Below are 9,829 nucleotides of genomic sequence, written 5' to 3'. Positions count from 1 at the left end.
TGATAATATTTATAATTGTCTGAAATAAATGCAATTTTAAAGTTTTAATTATTATTTAAACATATTAAAAAGTTTTACGCTCATTATTAATAGAGATTGAAACTAAATATTTTTTTGTTTCAAAGTTGAAATCAAGGCATATTCACTGCCAAAAGTCAGTTAAAAATTTTCCATATTATTCGTTATTTCTTATTTTATTCAAAGTTTTTAGTCAAATTCCAATTTTTCTCTCAAACTGTATACTTTTTTTTTTAGTATATATAGTATTTATCTACCTCATGATATGCTGCAAAACTTAATCACGAATCTAATTTTATGTACTCTTGTCTCCGATTGTACCTCCCAAACATCCTTAAGAACAATTTTTGTTTTGTAAACTAAAAATAACAAAGCTGGCCGGGCATTTGCTGACAGAACTAAACAATACCGGAGTTAATAACGGATATCAAATTGCTTAAGCGATTACGCCGGCTTCCTTTAGATCTTTCTGATTTTCCACACTGGTGAGGAACTATTATGTATTAAAGCGAATGCTTTTTCGTTCGTTCGATTCGAAGACACGATAATGTTTGTTAGCGTCTCAGTAAACGCGGCGTTATAAAGAAAAGCAACGGAGAAAATTAACCTTCTCACACATATATGCGCACTATGTACTTTTTATTCAACCTTTCCTGACATCTAATGTTTCAAAATGTTACATTTACTTAAACAACCTCTAATTGTAGTCTATCAAATAAACTTCTTTATTTAGGAACGAACGTAGCCACGAGGTGTGAGCCACGCCGTTGTAGCTTTTAAGTTTCATTTAAGTCAAGACACTTTAAATTTCGTAAAAATGACAAGGTAATCACAAATACTTACATAAACTCACATTGATAACTCTAAACCTATTGAGTTCGGTGCACGGAGACAATGAAAAAGGGAAATTTACCTAAATATTAAGCGACATTTACAATCTTTTCCACTAGCTCGTTTCTTTGTAAGCGAAAATAATAAAAAATTACAATTTGAACCCTAATTTGTAAAAATCAAATCGCATCAGAAATAAATTTACTAAGTATTTTAGTTGATATTACAAGTTAAATTGTAATAATTTTTAAAAAAAACATGTCACAATTGNTCCCACTAGCCCGTTGTTTCGTAAGCGAAAATAATAAAAATTACAATTTAGACCCGAATTTGTAAAAATAAAATCCCAGCAGAAATAAATTTACTAGGTATTGGAGTTGATATTACAAATTAAATTGTAATAATTTAGAAACATGTCACAATTGAGATTATTACAAGCTACCTAATAAATTGTATTATTTCTACAGCAAATTCAGTCATTTACAATCAAAAATTGTAATTTTTGCGTTGTCATAAAAATTTAGTTTTCTCCATGTGATAATTAGGTAAGAAAAGTGATGAATATCCTGGTGCAGACGTTATTTTAAGCACCCGTAGACCACAAAGGGCCTAGAATTTATAAGGGGTATGGCCCATGTAACGGGTGGCCTTATGTGGCTTATTAGCGGCATGCCGATATAGGGATTTCCCCGTAGATCCGTCATGAAAATCACACCAAAAAAGTGGTGATACTAAAATGAGGATTGCCTTATGGGTTCTTCATATGGGTCTTAAGGGGCAAACCTATCACATGTATAATCTTACAATTAAATCTACCTTATGGGGGCTCGATGAGGCAAATCCGTTTGAAAATACTTTCGATAAAACGAATAAACTTATAAAAAATGGTAACAATCCCTTTGCCCAATTATGTCGTCGTTTCAATGAAACCTTTTACATTTGCAACGAACCAACAATATTGTTATTATAAGACAACTGAAACCAGACGCATCAGGTCGAACAACAGTAAAACAATTGCAATTTATTAAGTATTATTGACTACAAAAGAGCTCAATAACACAATCTTACTTAAGAGCAAACAAATTGTACAAATAACTGATATATGTACAAACTGTATTTTTTTCATTAATAATAAAATTAATTTTTCCAAAAATTTTTAATGGGGTAGCAATAATTTTTCCCTGCGGGGGCCACTTATGCGGCATTCCCGATGATGGACAAATGCGACAAGGCGTTATATGCCTCTTTCTTGCCCCAGGGGGCAACCTCGTCGGGCCCACAAGAAGTAGTATGGCTACCTACTTAGAGACCCTACCTGCACCCCTTCAAAATTCTAGTCGGGATTGTAAGACAAAAATAGCTGAAGGCCTAGATCATTTGGATAAGATAACAGACATATTAATTGACATCATTAAATAAAAACGGTGCATATTTTGCGTTAAGCTTTTTGGTATATGTAATAGGTTGAATTATTGGGATTTTAACTTTTATGTCATAGTAAATTAATATTTAGGGTTGCACAGCACATCATCATCATCATAAGATCGTCAGTCCTAAGACTGGTTGGACACGCACCTCCACTCTTTCCTATCCTGACCTAAACTTCGCATTTCAATAAAACTAGAACAGCCCACATCCTTAACTATTTGCGAAAAGTAATCTAATATATAGGGTTGTTCGGAAAGTCATTTCGTTTTTTTTGTGGAAATGAAAGACAGTTTTCGTATAATAAACAAATACTTTATTAAATTATATATTGACCGTTCTGGTCCAACACCTTATGCCATCTTTCTGATAGAAACATAATAGTAAAACAGATAAAAAAGATATGTCGAAAATGCTGCTTATCGCTTTCCATATTTAAAAGGGCACCAACCAAAAACTACTGCGTAGAATTAATTGGAATTTTTCACACACAAGCCTTGCTATATGAGCTCTCAAAGCATATAAAAATTATACGGCTTAAATGTGAAGTTGGGTGCAAAAGAATACAATTAAATCCTCTGTCGGGAAAAAACGAAATGACTTTCCGAACAACCCCGATAGGTGTACTTCTACCCTTCTTAACTCCTGTTTCTGCCTCTAATATGTCTCTGACTAGACCTTCATGCCTAAGAAGGTGTCCTACCAACCTATCTCGCCTATTTCTTGTTGACTTCCATAGAGTCCTCTGTTCTCCTATTCTTTCAAATACCTCTTCATTGCTAACCTTCTCTACCCACGATATCCTCAACATCCGCCTATAACACCACATTTCGAACGCTTCTAACCTTTTCATTTCCGCCGCGCCCACTGTCCATGTTTCGCACCCGTACAACGCCGTGCTCCAAACATATACCTTTAACAACCTTTTTCGAATTTCTAAATTAACCATTCGCGAGCATAGAAGTGACATCACATCGCCAGAATATTCAGTTCGCTCCTTGACAATTTATTGTTTTTGTTGTTTGTTTATAAAAGTCAGAAGAATTAAAGTAAGACGACTGTTTAAACATTAAAAGTGCTGTTTTTAATTACAAAGCTATTTCGATTGTCAATTGTTCAGTTGCTCTGTAATTTTAAGTTTAATTAAACGTAATTATCAGTATATGTTCTTTCCTACTTTATTAAAACGTCCTCGGATAATTTTAAAAGCCTAAAAACGTAGATAAAAATTATTTGTCAATTTAGATTCGGACTTATTGTCTACTTGTTTTTTAAGATATGGGTGAAATGTATATTATATCTTTTATGTCCTATTCTTTCCGCAATTTAATGGTTCCCATTAATTTTATAATTATTATTGTTTTGCCATTATTCTATTGTTTTCGTTGGCGCAATCTTATCGAGCTTTTGTTATTGTTTAATTTGTTACCGTATTACGTACAACGTATTTAATATGTACATATTTTAATAGTACACCTGTCTAAGTCAGATTTTTTTTGTTTAAGAAGCGATACGTCAAATGTTTCGTCGTAAAAATTCGTGCATATTATGTATATTATACGTTTGTAGATGACGTTATTATCAGGGGCGTACTTAGGACACTAATTTGCTGTTTGGGGAAACCGAGGAACAAATTACAAACTTATACAACCACCTGATAGGTATTACCTGTAAATAAAACCTTTATTTTTAATAAGAATAGAATAATCATTAATTATTAATACCGCCGGCCTAAAGACGGTTCTTATATTTGCGAACGTTGTAGGGTTATGAGTCATTAACCGCTCTGGAAGTATGTCTTGAAAATTTGATTTCTAATTCAAGAAAATGATAAAACAAACTTTATCTCTATCACATGTAGGAACAGATAATTAAAGACGCCCTGTACATACGAACCTACGTAATATTTAATGCGCCGATTATAGAAAGGATAATGAAATAAATTATTAATTTGCCTGTTATCAGACAAAACAATTACGCGGTTAGCTGGCAGTTTTATACAGTAATAAAAGGCCTTATCAACAGACGTGTACCTACCAATGTACGATCCTACGCGTTATTCGATTATCGATAATTAAATGAACAATTAAAATGGATACTGTTCGACTTATTTAGAAGGCAATTGTTAATGCCAAACAAATAATTTGACACACCACACATTTAACTGTCAACTAGTTGAACCCGTTCAAATTTAGACATTATTACATATACAGGTATGGTAAAATGTTGCACATTGTTTTGTCTTTTTCATTTTTTATTTTGATGTCGCACAACAATGAAGATATAAGTGTGGAATATATATATTTTTTTATTAATTCTCAATTTTCATCCACTATTATAGTTAGCACAAATTAATGAGAAAAAATTTGTTGCTGTTGTCATATCCTCGTCGGGAATCGAACCCAGATTTACGCACCATTGTTGTGGGGTGTGACAACCTGGGGTTATTTATAAAATTTGTAATTACAATTATGTAAACAAGCCTGTCTGTTTGAAGCTAACATTGTCATAATATCAATACATTTATAATTAAAGGTAGTTAATAAAAGATGAATTAAACAAATAATTCGCATGTTGTAGGCTGTAATCCAATAATTTTTTTATACCAGTTTTTTCAAGTAGGTGGTCCAATCTACTTCACAAATTCATGCAAAGCTTAAATTGTCGACATAATTAGTTTCACTAATTAAAAGTTGACAAACAGTTAGATTAACGCAAATACGTATAATTTGGTAAGATCTCCCAAATATAATTTATGCATTATTTGGTTAGAATAATCTAACAATATGTTAGAACCAACTGTTTTGAAAATAAAACAAGTATTACCCTGATTACGTCCCTGTTTACACCAATTTTAACCAAGATCGTGACGGACCTGTAAGGGGATTGGACATTATCATTAAATTGCAGGGGGCCCCCATGAAGTAGCCTGTGAAACAAGCGATTGTGGCAGAGGTTGCTAAGTGCATGGCATGCCACGAATAAATTAAAATGCTACAGAAATACAAGTTCACTATTTATAAGTATAGAAACAAAAGACATTTCAGTAACACACATTAACAGAAAATACCTGCGTAGATTTAAAAATGTGTTAAATACCTATAATCATTGTACGACGCATGATTATATCCCTTATTGTACAATATCATTTATAATGCCAATTACCTGTTATAAATGGAATAATATAAAATTAATTGGGATTCTAATTACTTACCTCGTAGGAATAAGGGTGGGTGGGGACCCAAGCGGTTCTTTTACGTAAAATTAAACGAAATTTCGGATAGTTATCGGACAAACACTATTACTAATCGAGCACCTAACATTTCAACTCCGATTTAACGTTATCACTACACCCGAACTAATCAACTTGACCGAAATATTAATTAATTATCCCGACAATGCATCCATTAGATGCATAACCGACACGACTTTTTAACCGAAATGAAAGAGAAGTGATATGCGGAGGAATAACGTTTTTAAATGATTCCATTTGCACTAATTCGCAAAACATCAACGATTCATTTGATCTAAAAGGGTTATTTAAGAATAAACAGTATTTTATTGAAAAACTGCAACNTTTGATACTTTCTGAATGGTCTCTCTGAAACCCTGGAGTTCATAGATGGGAGTCAGCGTATGACTCCCCTGTAGTTAAGAGCTTTGTTACCAATTGGGTAAAATCGTTTTCTTCTGGTGTGGGTGCTTTTTGAGCGATAAAGGATACCTCCTCATTTCTAACCTTCTCTATCCACGATATCCTCATCATTCGTTGAGTCGGATGACGAAAGGTATCATAGGTAAATTAGCTACAAAAATGTGTTTGATATGTAGATTAGTATTTAATAATTCAGAGCATATTCATTTACAATATATTTTTGTAACATAAATCTGTGAACGATGCATTTTCTTATTTATTTTACCTACTTTTTAAGAACCGTTGACAGACAGTTGTAAACAAAGTTCATAGAGTCGCGGTTCTTTATGAGTTCTTTAGGTAAAATGATAATTTAGGTCTTTTGAGAAATGATGTTATAGACAGATCTGTGGGAGTCCACACCCTGGTTCCTGTACCATTCGGTTGTCGAAGACGTTCGTAGTGTGCGCGTAGTTTTTTAATGTAGTGAATAAATCGGACGGATAGACTTAAAAGTATGCTAATTGTAATAATGGGCAATTAAGGATTTATTTGAGCCACAATTCAATATCGGCTGCAGAAAAGTTCGCTCGAAATTGGTGAGTTTGTTTTGAAGGTCATGGCGGACATTCGATCTTGAGTATATTCTAGTACATTTTATTGCCTTACATTTTTACTTATCAAAAAAATGTTTGATAGTCAATTCAACCATCGTATAAAGTAATAGAATTATTTTGTAGGGCGTTTCGACATGGTACTTAACAAATGAATTATATTATAGAATTGAATGTCTGCCATTTTGTAACGGTTTTTTGTACATGTTTTTGTAACAGTATTACATTGACGATAAATACCTGCTTATCGTTGTTTCCTTGTTAAACAGGTATTACCTAATTCAAAGAGAGCTGTCATAAACGGTAGGTCAAAAATTTAATTGGTATATATACAGGGTGGTCCAAGAAAGTTTTTTAACATTGTCGATAATTTGTTCTGTTTTGTATATTTATTCCATAAATGGGTATATGTGGGTATATTATCCAATATGTGTTTATATTTAACATAAAAATGTGATTCACATACAGGGTGGTACAAGACAATTTGTATTTTGGTTGAACCTTTGAACTTTTTCTTTATGTACATTAAAATGATTATATTTTAACAGATCAATTATATACGTATATTTATTGCATTTTTACATATCTATCAATCCTATACCAGTGGGTATCTAATGAGTATCTGAATTTAATCATGTAACTAGTGGTTATACAGGGCAGTCTAAGAAAATTTTCTGACATTGGTATTCGTGTTTCTAATACGAACATTTGCAAACTTATAATTTAAAGGAAGGATGCTTACTTACTTACTTATTAATGCATTTTCAGCTTCCTAAAACAAGCAAATTAAAAAAAAGAATATGGGCCATTTTGTAATAGTTTTAGTACTAGAAGTTGATCATTTTTTTAGTAAAATCTTTTGCAGCTGAACGTTTTAACTTCGCATTTATACTAGCTTATAAACTATGGTTTTATGTATCAAACACTTATTTATACAGGGTGGACTTATAAACTGCCACCGGAACGACCTGCCCTTACGGGAACCCCTGATAATTGTTAATGCTACTGCATTTACAGAAACACTTTTACAAAAATTGTAATAGAGTGACTATAAAGCTTTGTTTCATATGTGAGTTTTTATAAAAACATTAAAACGTTCAATCCATTACAGGTGTTATGGTATTAACTATAATTTTTTATCCTTTTGGGTATTTAATCTACCTATAAACGCTATGCTTGATAGGTGCGTTTCTTTATTTAGCTGAAAATCGTAGCAAGCCTGTCTTGCAATACGTACAAAACGTTTACAAGTTTACATACACTTGAATGTAAGCATGTGTGTACAAAGCGTTTACACAAGCGCATTCATACACACACATGGTTAAAACGTAGCTGCTTGGTTCGTTTGTCTGGCTTGCGATATCGCAGTGAGAGCGGCGGTTAAGAAGCGTGTACGGCGAACAGGTTTCTTTGTTGCGGCCGCGCGTCCTACGCCACCAGGGCTTCGTAGCCGGCTCCGAAGTCCGAAATGGGTCCGCGGGACGGTGCGGGGCCCTAGTTCGATTTACACCGAAGCGGCGCTAGCGAGCGGTTTATTAGAACGACAGTGAAGGGAAAACACGATAGGAAAGCGCGATAATGATCCGAGAGCGGATTTTTATGCATTTAGGGCCTACCGTAGGCGATTTACTTATGTTTGGTAAATAATGTGGTAATTGGGATAGATAATCCTTGATAAATCATAAATTACGTAGCGCAAATTGGGGAGAGAGGGGGTTCTTGCTTCGTGGGGTATGGGGGATTTATGCTTGCGTTACGTAACGGTTTTAGAACTGGAAAGTTGGCAGCTTCGATTTGCTCTAGTCTGATAGATAACACAAATCAGGAGTAGTTTGGTTTGTAAAATAAACATTTCTTGCAATTTAGCAGTGGGATTAGCCATTAATGACAATAATTAGTACTAGTAGGTACGTGTTATCAATCGTGTAATAATATTTACTACGGTTGATCATGAAAATGTGATGGAGAACCATCTACTTCAAGACCATTATCAAGAAAAAAAAGCGAAAAGCTAGATCATTACCATCATTAAGCTCTAGCGTAGATATCTTCAAGAAAAAAAACTTTTGGGTGTTTCTTTCCCACCAGCCAGTAATGCTGGTGGGCGGGCAGTCCCTCGGGACTACGCCGGAAGGTAGGCCAGAAAGACTTCTCCAGCCTCCTTTCCGGAATCGTGGGAATGGCTGGGTGGTGGTTCGGGTAAGAAGGATGAGACGAACGAAATAAAGACATAAGAGAATGAAAGATTATCTTTGGAATATTACTGCCACAGCATTTGCCTAAGTGATCCATGGAAACCACTAAAAACTTGGCGTCCTTCCGAATGCTAAGAAATGGACTACATCTATAGGCCATGCCGTTCGCTTCAAGATCTTCCAGTTTAGATACGTCCAAAACCTCCAGCGATAGTTCTAATAATGTCAAAAGACAAAAAAGATCGCGAACAGGGCATGACACAAATCTAAATAGCCTGTAGATAGCACGTTGTCATTGGAACGATGAGTTCAGTATGTAAGAATTACTGTATCAGAACGACATGGGGATGGGATTCTTTAACAGCTAATGTAAGATTAGCGACTGCTAGGTTAATGGGATTGAAAATCTGTACTTGTTCTAACTCATGCTTTGAAGAAGTCGCTAAATTAAAAGAACTATAACTGAAAATACCCCAAGAGTATTGGGTCGACGCCGTGATCGGCGAATTCCGAATAAGTGGCAGAGTAAAACGATAATTTCAACTTGCCAAAGAGGCAGATCAAAGTGGTCATCTCAGCTTGCCAAAGTGGCGAACCAAAGTAATGATTTAAAATTGTCAAAGTGGTCATTTAAACTTGTCAAAGTGGAAGACGAAAGCCGTCATTTCAGCTTGCCAAATAAGTAGTAGATTGAAGTGGTCATTTCAACTTGTTAAAGTGGCAGACCAAAGTCATCATTCAAAATTGCCAAAGTGGCGGTCATTTCAGCTTGGCAAATAAATATCCTCTTAAAGCAGCCATTCCAGCTTGCCAAAGTGGCGAACCAAAGCGATGATTTAAGATTGCCAAAGTGGCCATTTAAGCTTGCAAAATAAGTAGCAGACTTAAGCTGTAATTTCAGTTTATCAAAATGTCAGACCACAGTGATGACTTAAGATTGCCAAAGGGGGAAGGGGTAACAAAAGTGATGATATAAGATTGCCAAAGTGGCGGATCAAAACGGACGTTTCTGCTTGCCAAATAAATGATAGACTAAAGCAGTTATTTCTTTTTGCTTAAGTGGCAGACCAAAGTGATGATTTAAAATTGCCAAAGTGGCGGACCACAGTGAC

General features: G+C 34.5%; 1 protein-coding gene across 1 annotated transcript in view; it reads right to left on the bottom strand.

Moving 5' to 3' along the window:
* The window catches only part of LOC108745263 (polycomb group protein Psc-like), a 134,868-nt gene extending 129,356 nt beyond the window's left edge, over positions 1 to 5,512 (bottom strand). The window contains exon 1 of the mRNA XM_025978346.1: positions 5,489 to 5,512. The gene's annotated coding sequence lies outside the window, so the exon portion shown is untranslated. The remainder of the gene's footprint in view (positions 1 to 5,488) is intronic.
* Between the last annotated feature and the right edge of the window lie 4,317 nt (positions 5,513 to 9,829).

This window comes from Agrilus planipennis, unplaced genomic scaffold, assembly GCF_000699045.2.
Source record: "Agrilus planipennis isolate EAB-ADULT unplaced genomic scaffold, Apla_2.0 scaffold6, whole genome shotgun sequence".
NCBI lineage: Eukaryota > Metazoa > Arthropoda > Insecta > Coleoptera > Buprestidae > Agrilus > Agrilus planipennis.
This window is presented reverse-complemented; position numbering and strand designations above follow the sequence as displayed.